The sequence below is a fragment of the Bubalus bubalis genome, chromosome 8, assembly GCF_019923935.1.
Source record: "Bubalus bubalis isolate 160015118507 breed Murrah chromosome 8, NDDB_SH_1, whole genome shotgun sequence".
NCBI classification, from domain to species: Eukaryota; Metazoa; Chordata; class Mammalia; order Artiodactyla; family Bovidae; genus Bubalus; species Bubalus bubalis.
The window spans coordinates 86,978,970-87,001,528 of record NC_059164.1 but is presented as its reverse complement, the minus strand read 5'-3'; the positions used below and the strand labels follow the sequence as shown (position 1 = coordinate 87,001,528).

At 37.7% G+C, this 22,559-nt stretch overlaps 1 protein-coding gene across 1 annotated transcript in view; it reads left to right on the top strand.

The window, feature by feature from the left end:
• The window catches only part of SLC13A1 (solute carrier family 13 member 1), a 118,374-nt gene extending 96,093 nt beyond the window's left edge, over positions 1-22,281 (top strand). Inside the window, exon 16 of the mRNA XM_025291447.3 lies at positions 21,909-22,281. The gene's annotated coding sequence lies outside the window, so the exon portion shown is untranslated. The remainder of the gene's footprint in view (positions 1-21,908) is intronic.
• Positions 22,282-22,559: the final 278 nt, after the last annotated feature.

The window sequence follows — 22,559 nt, the reverse complement described above, 5'->3', positions numbered from 1 at the left end:
GAAATGCATCTGCCACAGGTATACATGTGTTCCCCATCCTGAACCTTCCTCCCTCCTCCCTCCCCATACCATCCCTCTGGGTCGTCCCAGTGCACTAGCCCCAAGCATCCAGTATCATGCATCGAACCTGGACTGGCGACTCATTCATATATGATATTATACGTATTTCAATGCCATTCTTCCAAATCATCTCACCTTCTCCCTCTCCCACAGAGTCCAAAAGAATGTTCTATACATTAGTGTCTCTTTTGCTGTCTTGTACACAGGGTTATTGTTACCATCTTTCTAAATTCCATATATATGTGTTAGTATACTGTATTGGTATTTTTCTTTCTGGCTTACTTCACTCTGTAAAATAGGCTCCAGTTTCATCCACCTCATTAGAACTGATTCAAATGTGTTCTTTTTAATGGCTGAGTAGTACTCCATTGTGTATATGTACCACAGCTTTCTTATCCATTCATCTGCTGATGGGCATCTAGGTTGCTTCCATGTCCTGGCTATTATAAACAGTGCTGCGATGAACATTGGGGTACACGTGTCTCTTTCCCTTCTGGTTTCTTCAGTGTGTATGCCCAGCAGTGAGATTGCTGGATCATAAGGCAGTTCTATTTTCAGTTTTTTAAGGAATCTCCACACTGTTCTCCATAGTGGCTGTACTAGTTTGCATTCCCACCAACAGTGTAAGAGGGTTCCTGTTTCTCCACACCCTCTCCAGCATTTATTGCTTGTAGACTTTTGGATCGCAGCCATTCTGACTGGCGTGAAATGGTACCTCATAGTGGTTTTGATTTGCATTTCTCTGATAATGAGTGATGTTGAGCATCTTTTCATGTGTTTGTTAGCCATCTGTATGTCTTCTTTGGAGAAATGTCTATTTAGTTCTTTGGCCCCTTTTTTGATTGGGTCATTTATTTTTCTGGAGTTGAGCTGTAGGTGTTGCTTGTATATTTTTGAGATTAGTTGTTTGTCAGTTGCTTCATTTGCTATTATCTTCTCCCATTCTGAAGGCTGTCTTTTCACCTTGCTAATAGTTTCCTTTGATGTGCAGAAGCTTTTAAGGTTAATTAGGTCCCATTTGTTTATTTTTGCTTTTATTTCCAATATTCTGGGAGGTGGGTCATAGAGGATCCTGCTGTGATGTATGTCGGAGAGTGTTTTGCCTATGTTCTCCTCTAGGAGTTTTATAGTTTCTGGTCTTACGTTGAGATCTTTAATCCATTTTGAGTTTATTTTTGTGTATGGTGTTAGAAAGTGTTCTAGTTTCATTCTTTTACAAGTGGTTGACCAGATTTCCCAGCACCACTTGTTAAAGAGATTGTCTTTAATCCATTGTATATTCTTGCCTCCTTTGTCAAAGATAAGCTGTCCAATGTGCGTGGATTTATCTCTGGGCTTTCTATTTTGTTCCATTGATCTATATTTCTGTCTTTGTGCCAGTACCATACTGTCTTGATGACTGTGGCTTTGTATTAGAGCCTGAAGTCAGGCAGGTTGATTCCTCCAGTTCCATTCTTCTTTCTCAAGATAGCTTTGGCTATTCGATGTTTTTGGTATTTCCATACAAATTGTGAAATTATTTGTTCTAGCTCTGTGAAGAATGCCGTTGGTAGCTTGATAGGGATTGCATTGAATCTATAAATTGCTTTGGGTAGTATACTCATTTTCACTATATTGATTCTTCCAATCCATGAACATGGTATATTTCTCCATCTATTAGTGTCCTCCTTGATTTCTTTCACCAGTGTTTTATAGTTTTCTATATATAGGTCTTTAGTTTCTTTAGGTAGATATATTCCTAAGTATTTTATTCTTTCCGCTGCAATGGTGAATGGAATTGTTTCCTTAATTTCTCTTTCTGTTTTCTCATTATTAGTGTATAGGAATGCAAGGGATTTCTGTGTGTTGATTTTATATCCTGCAACTTTACTATAATCATTGATTAGTTCTAGTAATTTTCTGGTGGAGTCTTTAGGGTTTTCTATCTAGAGGATCATGTTATCTGCAAACAGTGAGAGTTTTACTTCTTCTTTTCCAATTTGGATTCCTTTTATTTCTTTTTCTGCTCTAATTGCTGTGGCCAAAACCTCCAAAACTATGTTGAATAGTAATGGTGAAAGTGGGCACCCTTGTCTTGTTCCTGACTTGAGAGGAAATGCTTTCAATTTTTCACCATTGAGGATAATGTTTGCTGTGGGTTTGTCATATATAGTTTTTATTATGTTGAGGTATGTTCCTTCTATTCCTGCTTTCTGGAGAGTTTTTATCATAAATGGATGTTGAATTTTGTCAAAGGCTTTCTCTGCATCTATTGAGATAATCATATGGTTTTTATTTTTCAGTTTGTTAATGTGGTGTATTACATTGATTGATTTGCGGATACTGAAGAATCCTTGCATCCCTGGGTTAAAGCCCACTTGGTCATGGTGTATGATCTTTTTAATGTGTTGTTGGATTCTGATAGCTAGAATTTTGTTAAGGATTTTTGCATCTATGTTCATCAGTGATATTGGCCTGTAGTTTTCTTTTTTTGTGGGATCTTTGTCAGGTTTTGGTATTAGGGTGATGGTGGCCTCATAGAATGTGTTTGGAAGTTTACCTTCCTCTGCAATTTTCTGAAAGAGTTTGAGTAGGATAGGTGTTATCTCTTCTCTAAATTTTTGGTAGAATTCAGCTGTGAAGCCGTCTGGACCTGGGCTTTTGTTTGCTGGAAGATTTTTGATTACAGTTTCAATTTCCGTGCTTGTGATGGGTCTGTTAAGATTTTCTATTTCTTTCTGGTCCAGTTTTGGAAAGTTGTACTTTTCTAAGAATTTGCCCATTTCTTCCACATTGTCCATTTTATTGGCATATAATTGCTGGTAGTAGTCTCTTATGATCCTTTGTATTTCTGTGTTGTCTGTTGTGATCTCTCCATTTTCATTTCTAATTTTATTGATTTGATTTTTTCTCCCTTTGTTTCTTGATAAGTCTGGCTAATGGTTTGTCAATTTTATTTATCCTTTCAAAGAACCAGCCTTTGGCTTTGTTGATTTTTGCTATTGTCTCTTTTGTTTCTTTTGCATTTATTTCTGCCCTAATTTTTAAGATTTCTTTCCTTCTACTAACCCTGGGGTTCTTCATTTCTTCCTTTTCTAGTTGCTTTAGGTGTAGAGTTAAGTTATTTATTTGACTTTTTTCTTGTTTCTTGAGGTATGCCTGTATTGCTATGAACTTTCCCCTGAGGACTGCTTTTACAGTGTCCCACAGGTTTTGGGTTGTTGTGTTTTCATTTCATTAGTTTCTATGCAAATTTTGATTTCTTTTTTGATTTCTTCTGTAATTTGTTGGTTATTCAGCAGCGTGTTGTTCAGCCTCCATATGTTGGAATTTTTAATAGTTTTTCTCCTGTAATTGAGATCTAATCTTACTGCATTGTGGTCAGAAAAGATGCTTGGAATGATTTCAATTTTTTTAATTTATCAAGGCTAGATTTATTGCCTAGGATATGATCTATCCTGGAGAAGGTTCCATGTGTGCTTGAGAAAAAGGTGAAATTCATTGTTTTGGGATGAAATGTCCTATAGATATCAATTAGGTCTAACTGGTCTATTGTATCGTTTAAAGTTTGTGTTTCCTTGTTAATTTTCTGTTTAGTTGATCTATCCATAGGTGTGAGTGGGGTATTAAAGTCTCCCACTATTATTGTGTTATTGTTAATTTCTCCTTTCATACTTGTTAGCATTTGTCTTACATATTGCGGTGCTCCCGTGTTGGGTGCATATATATTTATAATTGTTATATCTTCTTCTTGGATTGATCCTTTGATCATTATGTAGTGACCGTCTTTGTCTCTTTTCACAGCCTTTGTTTTAAAGTCTATTTTATCTGATATGAGTATTGCTACTCCTGCTTTCTTTTGGTCCCTGTTTGCATAGAAAATCTTTTTCCAGCCCTTCACTTTCAGTCTGTATGTGTCCCCTGTTTTGAGGTGGGTCTCTTGTAGACAGCATATGCAGGGGTCTTGTTTTTGTATCCATTCAGCCAGTCTTTGTCTTTTGGTTGGGGCATTCAACCCATTTACGTTTAAGGTAATTATTGATAAGTATGATCCCGTTGCCATTTACTTTATTGTTTTGGGTTCAAATTTATACACCGTTTTTGTGTTTCCTGTCTAGAGAATATCCTTTAGTATTTGTTGGAGAGCTGGTTTGCTGGTGCTGAATTCTCTCAGCTTTTGCTTGTCTGTAAACCTTTTGATTTCTCCTTCATATTTGAATGAGATCCTTGCTGGGTACAATAATCTGGGCTGTAGGTTATTTTCTTTCATCACTTTAAGTATGTCTTGCCATTCCTTCCTGGCCTGAAGAGTTTCTATTGAAAGATCAGCTGTTATCCTTATGGGAATCCCCTTGTGTGTTATTTGTTGTTTTCCCCTTGCTGCTTTTAATATTTGTTCTCTGTGTTTGATCTTTGTTAATTTGATTAATATGTGTCTTGGGGTGTTTCATCTTGGGTTTATCCTGTTTGGGACTCTCTGGGTTTCTTGGACTTGGGTGAGTATTTCCTTCCCCATTTTAGGGAAGTTTTCAACTATTATCTCCTCAAGTATTTTCTTATGGTCTTTCTTTTTGTCTTCTTCTTCTGGGACCCCTATGATTCTAATGTTGTAGCGTTTAATATTGCCCTGGAGTTCTCTGAGATTGTCCTCATTTCTTTTAATTCGTTTTTCTTTTTTCCTCTCTGATTCATTTATTTCTACCATTCTAATTCACTAATCCTATCTTCTGCCTCTGTTATTCTACTATTTGTTGCCTCCAGAGTGTTTTTTATTTCATTTATTGCATTATTCATTATATATTGACTCTTTTTTATTTCTTCTAGGTCCTTGTTAAACCTTTCTTGCATCTTCTCAATCCTTGTCTCCAGGCTATTTATCTGTGATTCCATTTTGAGTTCAAGATTTTGGATCAATTTCACTATCATTATTCAGAATTCTTTATCAGGTAGATTCCCTATCTCTTTATCTTTTGTTTGGTTTGGTGGGCATTTATCCTGTTCCTTTATTTCCTGGGAATTCCTCTGTGTCTTCATCTTGTTTAAATTGCTGAGTTTGGGGTGTCCTTTCTGTATTCTTACAGTTTGTGGAGTTCTCTTTATTGTGGCATTTCCTCACTGTGTGTGGGTTTGTACAGGTGGCTTGTCAAGGTTTCTTGGTTAGGGAAGCTTGTGTCGGTGTTCTGGTGGGTGGAGCTGGATTTCTTCTCTCTGGAGTGCAATGAGGTGTCCAGTAATGAGTTATGAGATGTCTGTGGTTTTGGGGTGACTTTGGGCAGCCTGTATCTTGGAGCTCAGGGCTATGTTCCTGTGTTGCTGGAGAATTTGCTTGGTATGTCTTGCCCTGGAACTTGTTGGCTCTTGTGTGGTGCTTGGTTTCAGTGTATGTATGGAGGCATTTGATGAGCTCCTGTCAATTAATGATCCCTGGAGTCAGGAGTTCCCTGGAGTCAGGGTTTGGACTTAAGCCTCCTGCTTCCAGTTATTGGTTTTATTTTTACAGTAGTTTCAAAACTTCTCCTTCTATACAGCACCATTGATAAAACATCACAGGGTTTAATCTATTGCCTGTAGCTTCCAAGGCGGTTCCCTCTGTTATAGCTTCTTCTGTTTGCTGGTCTCTTCAGTGTCTGGTTTCCGCTCTGACACAAAGGGGATGGTGGTGGACACTTTTTTTTTTTTTTTTTTTTTTAGGCTCATTTGTTCAGTCGCGCTGTGGGGGAGGGGGGGATGCTGCAAACAAATAACACTGGTGTGTGCTTGCAGTGCCTCAGCCACACTGGGTCTGCCCCCACTCACGGCGCATGTAGCTTCCCTGCCCACACTGCTCAGACTCTAGGTTGCTCCCCCGGGAACCATCCGTGGCCGGCCCTGGGCTGCTTGCACCTCCCGGGTCCAAGTCGCTCAGGTTCAGGCACTCGGGAAGTCCTCAGAGGCGCAGACTCGGTTGGGCCTGCGTTTTGTGCTCTTCCAGGTCCGAGCAGCTCAGGTGATGAGGTGTTTGGCGCGCGCAATTGCTGCGACTTATCGCCTCCCTACGGCTCAGTTATCTGGGTGTACAACCAGAGCACCTTCTCAGGCGGATGTTGACTGTCCAGAGCCCCAAGAAGTCTTAGTTAGCAAAAAAGCCTGCTTACAGTTTTATAGATAATGTCTCTCTGGGGCTGCGATTGCTCCCTTCCGGCTCTGGCTGCCTGTCACTGGAGGGGGATGGTCTGCAGCCGGCTATCTCTGTTCTGTCCTTTGTTCCGTGCGCGGGTCTGGTGGTGTGTTAGGTTAGGGCTGACTTTTCGCGTGGTAGATATCCCACAGTCTGGTTTGCTAGCCCAAATTATTTCACTCAGATAGCACTCAGGGTATTCAGGCCAGATCCTTACTCTAAGCGATGCAGCCCGCGCCGCGCCTCCCTGCCCAGCCCCCGCTTGCTAGTGGCCTGTGCAGGCGTCTGCGCTGCTTCTCCACTGGGGGAGTTGCTGTAGGGCTCGTAATCTGCAGGTTTTAATTGTTTATTTATTTTTCCTCCCTGTTATGTTGCCTTCTGTGCTTCCAAGGCTCGGCACAGATTCGGCAGTGAGAAGGTTTCCTGGTGTTTGGAAACTTCCCTCTTTTTAAGACTCCCTTCTTGGGATGGAACTCTGTCCCTCCCTCTTTTGTTTCTTTTTTTGTCTTTTATATTTTTTCCTACCTCCTTTCGAAGACTTGGGTTGCTTTTCTGGGTGCCTGATGTCCTCTGCCACCATTCAGAAGTTGTTTTGTGGAATTTACTTGGCGTTTAAATGTTCCTTTGATGAATTTGTTGGGGAGAAAGTGTTCTCCGGTCCTACTCCTCCGCCATCTTAGCTCCTCCTCCTGATATAATTTTAAATTATTATTTTAATTTAGAACACAAGATTTCATGGCCATATTTGAAAGTACCTTAGGACAAATATAGTTTCTTGTTTTATGTAAAAAGAATTAGGGGATGTAGAGATTTAAATCTTGGAAAAATTGTTTAGAAAAATAAGTCAACCTCCAAGTTAGTTCCACCTGAGGAGGCAAGTCTCTGACAGAAGCTATGGTCGAACAGGAATACTTTATCTTCTCAGTAAAAAGACTTTTTGTGGTTCATCTAACAAATGTTAAATGAATAATAAATAATGGCAGGTTATTCCTCAGGGTTTTGGGAAGTCATTTTTACTACAGTCCTTGACATTCCTCTCCATAAACTTTTATTCTCCATGTCAACTGGGAAAGTAATTGCTTCCGGTCAGAGTTGGGATATACTGGCCATTTTCCAGAGTTGGGGGGGTCTACTGGGTATGAATAGTTCTGTCCTCAGGTATCTGGGACGTTGCTTTGGGATGCCCTGAACGTCCTTCATATAGAACCTCCTCATGGGTCCTCCTCACAATTTGAAAAGGGTCAGAATTCTTCCTCAGAACTGGAATTTGACAGTTTGTATTACGGCAACTGTGGTTGCGGCTGTATTTGAGATTTAATGTGCTAGACAATTTACACTTCATATTAAAGCCAGCTTTACAGTTAATACATTCCAGAAGGCCAGTGTTACTCATATTTACTTCCTCATTTATTTTTCAAAGCCAGAACTGTGTGGTTGTAAAGAACTTCAGTCTTCCCACAGGAAGAGAAGTCTCATTGGCCATGATTTACATTCTACATCCTATCTCTGTTTTTTTTTAATCTTCATATATTCAGTTGACTAAATAATATAAGCAAAAAAAAACAAAACAAAACAAAAACAAACAAAAAACCTCTATACAATTCCCTAAAACACTTTTGAACACTTCTAGTAGCTTACCTTTTAAAATCTGATAGTAAAGTACTCTACAAAATGTAAAGCAAGCTTTCAAGAAAGAGTATTTTAAACTAGCAATCCTTCATGTTTATTCTGAAAAAAACCTATATGGAAAACCTATATGGAAAGCAGGCATGATAACTAAACAATCAAGTACTGGTTGCTATAATATGCTATTCCATCTTGTGCAGCTGCCTCTGAATCTATTTGCCAAACATGGATACTGAATCTGTAGTTAGGTGGTTCTGTGGATACAGTAAGAGTATTCAAAGAAGTTTAAAGTAGACTTCAAATTTAGATATAATTTAGTGACAAGACAGAGCCAGCATAGTTTATCCAATTTGACACGTTAAATAGACAAAGTAATTATGTCAAGGTAAAAAAGCTTAACTTAAAAAGATACATTTTTAAAGTGTACAGTGTGATGAGTTGATTTTCATATACTTTGTGGAATGATTACCAAGGTCAAGATAATTAGCACATTTATTACCTCATGTAGTTAACTTTGCTTGTGCATGTGTATGCGCCTGTTGTGTATGTGTGTGGTGAGAATGCTTTTTAAACCTAATCAAAATATATGTTTTTGAGTGTCAAGACAGAAAGGAAAAACTCATACCTATTAAGAGTATTTAAAATGTTATTCCATAGACAGTAGGGTGCCTGCTAAGTCGCTTCAGTCGTGTCCGACTCTGTGCGACCCCATAGACGGCAGCCCACCAGGCTCCCCCGTCCCTGGGATTCTCCAGGCAAGAACACCGGAGTGGGTTGCCATTTCCTTCTCCTAGGGTGCCTAGTGTCTTTAAAACCTCCTCTTCAACTCAGGATGCAAATATTTAGTGTACCCCTGTCCTTTGTCTACATCAATGGAGAAAACATAATGAAGACTGTAGAAAGTTTCAAGGTTTGCAGACGTTTTCCTGGATGATCAGCCTTGTTTATTAATTGCTAATTACAAAGTACAGCCTTCCATCTTTTATTTCCCTGAGCTGGGTTCTTTTAATATCTCAGTTCCAAATGCATTATATCTCAAGTTTTTGAAGAAAGATCTTAGTTCCAGTAGGATTCTTAGTGTCTCTAGTAACACAAGTTGGTCAGGTGTAATTTGAGGGACTCTTCAGCATCGGTGATGTTTGGCATTAACTAAGTGTTAAGAGTTTTGTGGAGTAGCTGTAAATATTTCTTACAGTCTTCTAAAGCCTCTCTCTAATAAGAGTAAATTATGGTTAAAAAAACACAGCACATGTGGAGATGGAGATTGGGATGGCAGATGCTGTTGACAGATTGATTCTAGAGGTACAGGCATCACTTTCCGTCTACACCTGAGCTTTGGTGAACTGAAGGGGTGCAAGCAGTGCTCTGCAGAAGCAGAGTGATACTGAGCCTCATTTTTCTCTTCCTGTTTTTATTCTTTACAATCCATCTGTTTTTCATTTCTACTCTCTGAATGGCTGATGGAGTACCTTTTTAAAGCACTCAGAATGTCAGTGTGTGAATTGAAAGATGCATCACACTATAATTGCATGTTCTCAAGGAATTTTCATATTGTTAACTTTTATTGGAGTCTGATTAAGTGTCCCCTAAGAGACAAAGCCACAATATCAGAATTATCAAAGCAATCATCACCAGTATATCTTCTAACTCTTCACCATGAAGAAATGTCAGCTTGTGAGTCAGGAGATTCAATACTTTCTTGTTGACAATTTATAATCCCTTTTTTCAGCTCTCTTAAAAAAAAATATAACAAATGACAATTTAATCACACCCTCTGTCTCTCCAAGTATTGTTCTGAATTCCTGTAAAGGTAAGTTTAAAAATTCTCAGAAGAGTTGGAAAACCAGCTATTTCCCTTTTGTTGTTGTTTAGTTGCTCAGTCATGTCTGTCTCTCTGCAATCCCATGGACTGCACCACGCCAGACTTCCCTGTCCTTCACTGTCTCCTAGAGTTTGCTAAAACTTATGTCCATTAAGTTGGTGATGTCATCCAACCATCTTGAACTCTGTCGTCCCCTTCTCCTCCTACTCTTAATCTTTCTCAGCATCAGGGTCTTTTCCAATGAGCCAGGTCTTCGCATCAAGTGGTCAAACTATTGGAGCTTCAACTTCAGCATCAGTCTTTCCAATGAATATTCAGGGTTGATTTCCTATAGAATTGACTGGTTTGATCTCACTGCTGTCCAAGGGACTGTCAAGAGTCTCCTCCAACACCACAATTCAAAAGCATCAATTCTTCAATGCACAGACTTCTTTATGGTCCAGCTCTCACACCCAGACATGACTACTGGAAAAACCACAGCCTTGACTATGTGGACCTTTACTCAGTTGTTTCCTGTTTCTCAGAGGTTAGAATTAGCTGTGGGATGATTTAACCCATTGAACAAAACATAAACCCAAAGCAAGACCTTGTGATGGGTTCTAGGATTTCTTCATGAAAATGCATCACTGTAATATATATTACTGTCTTTCTTAGGGGAAAATGTTAAAAATCAACAATGATATTCTGGAAAAGACCATTTAGTCCACATTTTCACTTTTGGGGAAAATATGAGCTCATAGAGATCTTTAATATGAAAATTTCATTCATTGATCAGTTAACTTTATTGAAGATATTACCAGGTATGATCATATGAGTAGAGTTGTGGAAGCCTGAGTGGGGAAGTAAGGTTAAAAGAGACTTATGTAAAAAGTGCAGTAAGATTTTTGCACAGTTTTATCTAAATATTATCAAAATTCTTTACATTTACTTTTATTGTCAAAGTTGTTGCTGTTCTGTCACACAGTCGTGTCTGACTCGTTGCAACCCCATGGACTGCAGCATGCCAGGCTTTCCCGTACTTAGTATGATTATCTGATTTAAGGTTAGGAAGGTAAAGAACAAAATTCTAAAAGATATATGCACCCTTATGTTCATTGTAGTGTTATACATTCCATATATATCAATTTTATCTATTTAAAATTTTTAATTATGAAATACTCCAAACATATAGAAAAGTACTATTAACAACAATAGTGTATCCACCATCCCATGGACCTATTGTGCAAATGTTAAAGCTTAAGAACTTAATTAATTAATTAATAATTAAATTGTTTTAAATATTTGTTCCATATATTTTCCCCAAAGAAATAAGCAACTAAAGCCCCCCTAACTACATCGCTCATTAATAGAGAAATGCAAATCAAATCTACAATGAGATATCACCTCACACTTTCCAGAATAGCTATCATCAATAAATCTACAAACAATAAATGCTGGAGAAGGTATGGAGAAAAGAGAATCCTCTTCTCTGTTGGTGGGAATGTAAATTGATACAGCCATTATGGAAGCCAGTATGAAGAGTCCTTCAAAACCTAGGAATAAAACTACCATATGACCCAGTAATCCCACTACTCAGTATATACCTGGAGGGAACCAAAAGTGAAAAAGACACATGTGCCCCAATGTTCATTGCAGCATTACTTACAATAACTAGGACATGGAAGCAACCTAAATGTCCATCCACAGATGAATGGATAAAGAAGCTGTGCTGCATATATACAATGGACTATCACTCAGCCATAAAAAGGAACTCATTTGAGTCAATTCTAATGAAATGGATGAATCTGGAGCCTATTGTACAGAGTAAAGTAAGTCAGAAAGAGGAAAACAAATATCATATATTAAAGCATATATATGGAATCTAGAAAGACAGTACTGATGAACCTATTTGCAGAGCACTCAGACATAGAGAACAGACTTAAGAACACAGAGGTGGGGGAGGAAGAAGAGACTGGGATGAATGGAGAGAGTAATATGGAAACATATGCACTATTGTTGCAAAATAGATAGCCAAATGGGAATTTGCTGTTATGACCCAAGGAACTCAAACTAGGCTCTGTAATAATCTAGATGGGTGGGATGCTAGGAGGCAGGTTCAAGAAGGAAGGCATATAAATAATTATGGCTTATTCATGTTGATGTATGGCAAAACCAACACAATATTGCAAAGCTATTATCCTATTAACCTGAAACTCTAATACTTTGGTCACCTGATGCAAAGAGCTGACTCATTGGAAAAGACCCTGATGCTGGGAAGGATTGAGGGCAGGAGGAGAAGGGGACGACAGAGGATGAGATGGCTGGATGGGATCACCAACTCAATGGACATGGGTTTGGGTGGACTCTGGGAGTTGGTGATGGACAGGGAGGCCTGGCGTGCTGCGGTTCATGGGGTCGCAAAGAGTCGGACATGACTGAGTGACTGAACTGAACTGAGAGTGTAAACATGTCCAGTTTTACTAGATATCACCTAGTTGCTTTCAAAAGTGGCTATAGTCATTTATTCTCCCAATAGCCATGTATGAAATTTTCTATTCTCTCACATCTTTGTCAACATTTATTGTTAGACATTTCAATGCTTTCCATTCACATAGAAATTTTATCTTGATGTTACATTAACATTTCCCTCTTGTGTTGTGAGGCTGAGCATTTTTTCATATACATTTTAGCCCTTGGGATTTCATGTTCTTAGAATTGTCTGTAGCTGTATTTTCCCCAATTTCCTAATATTTCTTTTTTGCATTTCTAATAATTATTTAAATAATAATCCTTCTGGTTGGAAACTTAAAAAGCTTTTCATGGTGTATTATCTCTGAATGAAATTGTCAATTTTAATATAGTAAAATGTGCTCTTTCCTTTAGCAGTGGTGCTTTTTTGCCTTTTTTGATCCTTATGGATATACTCTATGCAACTTCCTTAAGAAAAACATCCCTGCCCACAATGCCATAGAGCTATTCTCTTATGTTTTGCAGCAATGCTCACATAAGCAACATAAAATTAGTGTATAATTTTTTTCTTTTTATCTTTGTCCAATTTTATTAGGTTATATTACTCATATTACATGAGTTGAGTATCTTTTCTACTTTTTCTATTCTCTGGAATCATTTATATTAAACATTGATTGTCATTCTTCTAAGAATCAGAAAAATTTGCTACATATTTAGAATTTTCTTCCAAAATTTTATTATGAAAATTGCCAAATAAACAGCAAAGCTGAAAGAGTTTTAGTGAACATCCCTGTACCTACCACATAGATTCTACCATTAATGTTTTAGTCTACTTGCTTTACCACATATGTCTGTTCACCCTTCTATCCAATAAGATTTCCAGTTAATATAAAGCAAGTGGACTAAAACATTAATGGTAGAATCTATGTGGTAGGTACAGGGATGTTTTAATGTTATAAATCAAATCAAATTTTTAAAAGTTTGTTATGAGTGACTTTTGCTTTAGTTTTAAAAATTATTGGAATAAAGTTTTTAACATTATCCTTGTTATTTTGTCTATGGTATTTGTACCTATGCTCTAGCTCTCTTTTTTGTTTTTATGAATTGATCATAAGCTAGTTCACAAAACAAATTTGAACAAATTACAGAAACTTAATTTTAGACAATGTATTTTAACCACAAGGCCATAAAATAAGTAGCTAATAACAAAGAGGTAATTCAAAATAACTCCACATTTAGAAATTTTAAAAGCACTTCTAATAAATTTTAATGCAACATGAATTGCATATTAAGTGGTTGTGTGTGCTATATATGTTCTATATGTTACTTGCCAGAAACAGGTTTATGCTCTCAGCATTTATTGCTCCTATCTGATCTGTGATTATATTCAATATGCATTTTCTTTTGTACTATATTTGCTCAGATCTCATTTTATGCACTTTAATCAGCCTCTACAGTTTTATTCTTATAGGTTCCATGCTGGTTTTATGTTATTGATGTCATTATCAGCAGAACAAACACTTTTCAGCTGAGCTACTCTTTCTGTGAAATTCCATACAACATTCCACCAATTCACCATAATCAGCACACACCTCCCTTTGCTCATCTCAACATGGCTAAAAACTGTCATTCCATCTGTTCTTCCTGGGAGATGGCATGTATCATTGATTTTTCTTACTCAGATTTCTGTTCATATTCAGATTGCCTATGCTTTTTCTGACTGAAAAGAGGTTGGTTGAATAGCATTTGCTGGACATGAAGAATAACCGTTGTGTATTGCTCTTACTGGTATCTCAGAAAAATATAGTCCTCTTACAGGTAAATAGGTTTTCCCCCAGATATTTTCCCCTAATGTGTAGAATCAACAACATGGATACTTCTGGACTGAGAAGACTGCACTTATGCTTCTTTTATTTGGTTAGTCACAAAATACTTATTAGACTTAAAGTCGGATTGGGATTTAGCATTAATAAAAACAGTGTCTCATACTTAGTGTTTATTGTGTAGCAAGGCATGGTTCTAGGGGATATACACGTACTCACGCTTGCTCATATATATGAGATGTGGATATTTTATTTCCCAATAAATCATAACAACACTTCACTTTCTCCCTACGGTGAGATACATCTGATGTTTGTCTTCCCAATTTGTTAAAAGTGGAAAATTTAATTTAGTTCAGACTCAGTGTCCACAGGGCTAGTTATAAACAAGTTTTCATCATTTTCCTCTTGCCCTTTTGGTTAAGATTAAGATTGCCACAGTGTATTAGATTAACATAATTTCAGTTATTATTTGCATAGACTATGAAAAAATTCAAAGTCAATAAAGCATAATTTAATTATTTGGCCTTTAATATACTTAAAGTATTGTCCCATTGACTATAGAAGATTATAAATAGTCCTCATGATATTTTTTATTATTTTCTTCTGTATTCATTTGATGCTGTTTACTAATGCTATATTCACTGCCTTTGTGTGCTTACTTAATGGCTTTTGTTCACGTTCAAATAGATGAGGGCAAATTACGTATATAGTCCTCATACATTCTGTGGAGACAGGATCTGGCTTTATTGTGCTTTCCTGAAAACTGATATCTCCATCAGGGGACTGTTTCCTAATGTTGGTAACCATGTACTTGCCTTTCTTTGTTAAACTACATGATGTGTCTATTGGTTGCAGAACCACCAAGTCCAGGGTTTTAACCTTTCATTTTTTCATGTGGGCCATTTTTAAAGTCTTTATTAAATTTGTTACAATATTGCTTTTGTTTTACTGTTTCACATTTTGCTTTTTTGGCCACGAGACATGTGAGATCTTAGCTCCCCAACCAGAGATGGAACCCACAAGCCCTGCATGAGAAGGCGAAGCCTTAACCACTGGACCACCAGGGAAGTCCCTTAACTCTCTTTTGAGTCAAATTCTCTTCTTTTTTGGTTCTTTTGAACTTTTAATTTTGTATTGGGGTATAGCTTTTCAACAATGTTGTGACAGTTTCATGTGAACAGTGAAGGGTGAGTCAAATTCTTCCAGCTTACTCTTGGTCTTCTCTATCATGGGCAAGAACTCCTTTTTTCAGATCAATGTAAAAATAAATGTTTGCTTTCAGCCAGGATCTGTCCCACATCCGGGCTTGTACAGCTAAGTGAAGAGGCAGGGGCCCCTCCACCAACCATTAACGAAGAGAAGAAGTAAAATAAAACATGCAGCCAATGACATGCTTTAGAATTTCTTCTTTGAGGAGACCCTGTTCTTTGTTACACATCTGCTCACTTTGAAGAATTAGTTTAGTAAATCATCTTTGAATGGCCTTCCTCTCCATTCAGTATAAATCAGTTCAGTTGCTCAGTTGTGTCCAACTTTGTGACCCCATGGACTGCAGCACGCCAGACCTCCCTATCCATCACCAACTCCTGGAGTTTACTCAAACTCATGTCCATTGAGTCAGTAATGCCACCAATCATCTCATCCTCTGTTGTCCCCTTCTCCTTCCACACTTCAATTACTATTTTCAGAGTCTTTTCTAATGAGTCACTTCTTCACATCAGGTGACCAAAGTACTGGAGTTTCAGCTTCAGCATAATTCCTTTGATGAATATTAGGGACTGATTTCCTTTAGGATGGACTGGTTGGATCTCCTTGCAGTCCAAGGGACTCTCAAGAGTCTTCTCCAACACCACAGTTCAAAAGCATCAATTCTTTGGTGCTCAGCTTTCTTTATAGTCCAACTCTCACATCCATACATGACTACTGGAAAAACCATAGCTTTGATTAGACTGACCTATGTTAACAAAGTAATGTCTCTGCTTTTTAATATGCTATCTAGGTTGGTCATAACTTTTCTTCCAAGGAGCAGTAGTTCAGTTGCTCCGTTGTGTCCTACTCTTTGCCACCCCATGAACCACAGCACTCCAGGCCTCCCTGTCCATCACCAACTCCCAGAGTCTACCCAAACCCATGTCCATTGAGTCAGTGATGCCATCCAACCATCTCATCCTCTGTCGTCCCCTTTTCCTCCTGCCCTCAATCTTTCCCAGCATCAGGGTATTTTCAAATGAGTCAGCTCTTCGCATCATGTGACCAAAGTATTGGAGTTTCAGCTTCAACATCAGTCCTTCCAATGAACACCCAGGACTGATCTCCTTTAGGATGGACTGGTTGAATCTCCTTGCAGTCCAGGGATTCTCAAGAGTCTTCTCCAAGGAACAAATGTCTTTTAATTTCATGGTTGCAGGCACCATCTGCAGTGATTTTGGAGCCTACCAAAATAAAGTCTGTCACTGTTTCCACTGTTTCCCCATCCATTTGCCATAAAGTGATGGGGCCAGATGCCATGATCTTAGTTTTCTGCGTGTTGAGTTTTAAGTCAACTTTTCCACTCTCCTCTTTCACTTTCATCAAGAGACTCTTTAGTTCCTCTTTGCTTTCTGCCATAAGGGTGGTGTCATCTGCATATCTCAGCTTATTGATATTTCTCCGGGCAATCTTGATTCTAGCTTGTGCTTCTTCCAGCCCAGCGTGTCTCATGATGTACTCTGCATATAAGTTAAATAAGCAGGGTGACAATATACAGCCTTGACATACTCCTTTCCCGATTTGGAACCAGTCTGTTCCGTGTCCTAACTGTTCTGTGTCCTAACTGTCCTAAGAGTTCTAACTGTTGCTTCTTGAACTGCATATAGATTTCTCAAGAGGCAGTTCAGGTGGTCTGGTATTCCTATCTTTTTAAGGATTTTCCACAGTTTATTGTGATCCACATAGTCAAAGGCTTTGGCATAGTCAATAAAGCAGAAGTGGATGTTTTTCTGGAACTCCCTTGCATTTTTGATGATCCAATGGATATTGGCAGTTTGATCTCTGGTTCCTCTGCCTTTTCTAAATCCAGCTTGAACATCTGGAAGTCCATGGTTCATGTACTGTTAAAGCCTGGCTTGGAGAATTTTGAGCATTACTTTGCTATTGTGTGAGATGAGTGCAATTGTGTGGTAGTTGGAGCATTCTTTGGCATTGCCTTTCTTTGGGATTGAAATGAAAACCGACCTTTTCCAGTCCTGTGGCCACTGCTGAGTTTTCCAAATTTTCTGGCATACTGAGTGCAGCACTTTCACAGCATGGTCTTTTTGGATTTGAGATACCTCAACTGGAATCACCTCCACTAGCTTTGTTTGTAGTGATGCTTCCTAAGGCCCACTTGACTTTGCATTCAAGAATGTCTGGCTCTAGGTGAGTGATCACACCATCATGATTATCTTGATCATGAAGATAGATCTTTTTTGTATAGTTTGTGTGTTCTTGCCACCTCTTCTTAATATCTTCTGATTTTGCTAGGTCCATACTATTTCTGCCCATCTTTGCATGAAATGTTCCCTTGGTATCATTAATTTTCTTAAAGAGATCTCTAGTCTTTCCCATTCTATTGTTTTCCTCTATTTCTTTGCACTGGTCACTGAGGAAGACTTTCTTATCTCTCCTTGCTCTTCTTTGGAATTCTGCATTCAGATGGGTATATCTTTCCTTTTCTCCTTTGCCTTTCACTTCTCTTCTTTTCACAGATATTTGTAAGGCCTCCTCAGACAACCATCTTGCCTTTTTGCATTTCTTTTTCTTGGGGATGGTGTTGATCCCTGCCTCCTCTACAATGTCATGAACCTCTGTCCTTAGTTCTTCAGGCACTCTGTCTATCAGATCTAATCCCTTGAATCTAATTCTTACTTCCACTGTACAATCATAAGGGATTTGATTTAGGTCATACCTGAATGATGTAGTGGTTTTTCCTACTTTCTTCAACTTAAGTCTGAATTTGGCAATCAGGAGTTCATGATCTGAGCCACAGTCAGCTCTGGGTCTTGTTTTTGCTGACTGTATAGAGCTTCAAATCAGGGTTCTCAAAAACTATATGGTTGACATTTTAGTTCAGCTAAGTGTTTTGTGCACGTGTGTGAGGAGCTGTCCTGTGTGTTGTGGGTATGTCTGGCACACCCTCTAGATCTACTGTCTAGATCCCAGTAGCTAATGCCCTCCCTTGTGGCAACCAAAAATATCTCTGAACTTTGTGAAATGCCCCTACACAGGCAAAATTACCCAAGGCTAAGAACCGCTGACTTATATTTAATTATGTATACATGTAATTGCAATTATAGACAATATCAACCTAATTTTGTTGTTGTTGTTTAGTTGCTAAGTCGTGTCCGACTCTTTTGCAACCCCATAGACTGTAGCATAGAAGATAAATAATTACAGAGATCAGAGTGGCTGTTATAACAAAATATGGTTTAAATTTTTATATTTAAAAGCAAATAGAATACTTTTTACTGATCATATTGACAAAAAGGTTAAATAATTTATGATCAAGAATGTTGCATTATAGCCACCTGGGTATAACAGCTAGCTGTAAGGCATTTGTATAATAGTAACTGAAATACACTGCTCATCCTTTTTTTTAATGATTTTATTTATTTATTTACTGCTTGTGCTGGGTCTTCATTGCTGCAGGGGCTTTGCTCTAGTTGTGGAGAACAGGGGCTGCCCTCTAGTTGCAGTGCATGGGATTCTCATTACAGTGACTTCTCTTGTTCTACAGCATGGGCTCTAGGGCCTGTGGGCTCAGTAGTTATGGCTCCCAACCTCTAGAGCACAGGCTCAATAATTGTGGCATATGGGCTTAGTTGCTCTGCGGCATGTGAAATCTTCCTGGATCAGGAATAGAACCCATGTCTCCTGCACTGGCAAGCGGATTCTTCCAGTGAGCCATCAAGGAAGCCCTACACTGCTCATTCTTTCCTGCAGCAATCATGGAGTGATTTCCCTGCCCTAGAAACTGTGCAGAGGACAGAGATTCCAGCAATGGAAATGAAGCAAAACAGTCCTTTTTTTCAAGTAAAATGCTGTTTTCAAGGGTAGTTTTTCTAAAGATGTAATCTTCATAAATTTAAAGAATATAAGCATTGTATTGAATAAAAGTTTAATTCTAAATTTTGTCAATTTCTCAGTTTTTGCCAAACTGCTATGTGCCTTGAGGTGTCTATAAACAGTAAAATTTCACTAATTTTATTGAGCAAAGGAAAAGCTGTTGTTTAGTTTTCAAAAATTATTTAATAAGTCTTCTTTTCTCATTTCCTCGTGTTATTCAAACGAATAAAAATCTGCCACCTCAAAGTTTTAGAAATCAATTTTAATGCCTAGAAAAACATGATTTGAAATTGGCTCACAATTTGTCCACAAATATATACTTTTATTCAATTTACATATTTCCTTAATATTATATATATATTCAAAGCATAACCTAATATTACATGCATTTCATTCATTTTTATGAATGTAGATTCTTTGTTTGACCATACCATGAAGTATTTGTATTTCCTCCACTGATCAACATCGAGAACATTTGCAATGTTTGTGCACTTGTGTGAAAATTTCTTTTCTGTAGATGTTTAGTGCTATATGACCATCTTCATCTTTACTACATGTTGCCAAGGATCCTTGAAAGTAGTTACATCAATTTCAACTCCAAATTATTACTGATAATTTCCCTCTCATTCTTTGCAACAGTTAATACTTAACAATAAACCAATCTGGTGGATGGATAACTAGTATGGGCTTCCATTTGCAACCTCAGGCCCCACTAATGTTAGGAATGTTCTGTGTCCATGTGTATTTCTAGGCTTTCTGTCCTGTTCCGTTGGTCTATTTGTCTGCTCCTGTTCTAATAGCACACTGGCTTAAGCAAAATGACAGCTAATCAAAAGAGCAATTCCTCCACCTATTTTGTTTGAAATTATCTCATTCTTTTCTCTCTCTCTCTTTTTTTTTTTTTTTTTTTTTTGAGGCAGCTTATAAAGTTAAAAAAAAAAAGTCCTCTTTAAACTATCACCTTAAATATCAACGATTTTACTCTCCTTTAAATGTGAAAGTCTCCTTTTAGTCAGATTTATGAATTGTGTCATATTGAAACACCCTCACTTTAGTTCTGTCTTGACCTCTAAGGCAGTGGTTCTAGATTAGAGGTGATTTTTGCCCTCCAGGGGACATTTGGCAACATCTGGAGACATTTTTGGTTGTCACAACTAGAGTAAAGAATGCCCCTGGCATCTATTGGATAGAGATCTGGGATGCTGGTAAACTTTCCACAATGCGCAGAGCAACCTCCACAACACTCTATTCAACCTAAAATGTCAATACCGCCAAGGTTGCAAATCTTTATTTCAGATAACATAAGGACATGTAGCACCCATTATGACACACACATACATATCAGTGTTTGTATATGTTTGTGTGTGTATGTGTGTGAATGTATTTTAATCAGTACTTGGCCAACTACTTTCTTACTCAGTGCCCTTTACCTGAGATTCTGAAAGCAATTTACCAACATTATCTTGTTAATCCTGATCCAGTGCTCTAGAAATAGGTGATAACTTGATTATGCTGCTTTTATCAATTCAGTGAGCTTTACTAGTGTTCATTACAAAAGAAAAAGTGCTGAAAAAATGTATCTCATGCAGTTTTCTATGTGGTAGTTGATCTTCCCTTCCTTTCTTCTGCTTATAAAAGCTGGATGACTATTTTTCAGGCAAAATTTTTCTTCCTACTTTTCAGCATGCTATTGAATTCTAAGACCCTAATTCTTAGCACAGAAAGGAATCTAGTTTTAACACACATTTTAAATTTTTATTTTGATGGGTAGAATATTTTTATGCTTTAATGAAACTCTAAGGAAAAATTTTTATTTTTATTTTTTTTAATTTAATTTTATTTTTAAACTTTACATAATTGTATTAGTTTTGCCAAATATCAAAATGAATCCACCACAGGTAAACATGTGTTCCCCATCCTGAACCCTCCTCCCTCCTCCCTCCCCATACCATCCCTCTGGGTCGTCCCAGTGCACCAGCCCCAAGCATCCAGTATCGTGCATAGAACCTGGACTGGCAAACTGTAATGGTTTAGAAATTAGAATCCTCCAAGAAAGCAGATATTGTAAAGAAATTTACTAATCAAGATAAAACAATGCCAATAGATTTTAGATTTCACTAGACTTCATTTCAAAACTTTACGTTTGAAAGCAAAACATTTTGCAGGAATTCTGAAGGGATTATTATGAAAACGTTTGATGATTCTTAAGGAACTATATATCTGAATGTGGCTATAAAAGAATATTTCATGCTGAGGTTATTGGTTGTAAAGGCAAGTCCATCATCCTTGTTCTCATAGCTGGTGGGTGGAGGTATACTTGAGAATGGGTCATAGTTAATTTTATATGTCAGCTTGGCTGGACCACAGAGTCCCAATCTGTGGATAAATATTTTTTCTGGCTATGTCTATAAGAGTGTTTTTGGATGAAAGTAACATTTAAATTGGAACTTTGAATAAAGAAGATTGCTTTCCAATGTGTGGGTGGGCCTCATCCAATCAGGTGACGTTCTAAATAGAGCAAAAGACTGACCTCTTTTGAGCAAGAGGGAATTCTACAGCAGATGACCTGTGCATCTGAACTGCTGTATCAGCTCTTCTCTCGGTCTCTAGCCTGCCAGCCCACCTGCGGATTTTAGATTTGCCAAACTCAATAAACACATGAGCCAATTCCTTAAAATAAATTTATTTCCAAGTTATATATACATCTTATTTATTTTGTTTCTCTGAAGAATCCTGAATAATACAATATGTAAAGAAGTGATTTATGATGTATAAGCAACATGTAGAAAGATAGATGGATAAACAAATACTTTGATCTAGGCAGAATTAGACACAGTGTTGAGCAGCTAGTTGTGGTTTCTTTTATTCAAACTATTATTTTACATATTTTTTCTATCTTCTCTACTTTCAGATCCCATCATACATGCTGTGAGTTTCACAAACATGCTGAGATAAATACTACATACTCAGCTCTCCTTCCTTCCTGGACACATGGGAAACTAAACTTCCTAGGAGTTCTTGCAGTTAGGGGCATCAGAGTGACTGGTCTTGACCAAAGAAATGTGCATGGAAAGGACTGTGTCATGTCCAGGATGAAGGAGTGAAAACCTCTCTGGGCAATTCTCCAGTCATCCTTTTCCTCTCCTGCAACAAACTGAAACCTCATGTTGAAATGTCAATGCCCCTTGTAGGAGAGATTTGTTGTGACTTTGTGGAGCAGAGCCTGCCTCTGTCTAGTTCTGAACATATGACATGATACAGAAATAAACTTTTATTGTATTAAACCACTGGAATTCATGGCTAATGTTTTATCACGGTATAACCTATCTTATCCTGACTAATGTATATGCCAGTGCTTCCTTGCTCACACTATATAAATATTGCAAGGAAAGTCAATTGCAACTATATCCTAATGAAACATGATGGGATTCTCTAAAAGAACAAGTTGAATACATAATTAATATAATAAATAATTAACATAGTAAAGTTTTAATATTAGTATTACCACTGTTATTTGCTGTTTTGACTGAATTCAAATGTATTTAAATTAGTTTCTGTGTAC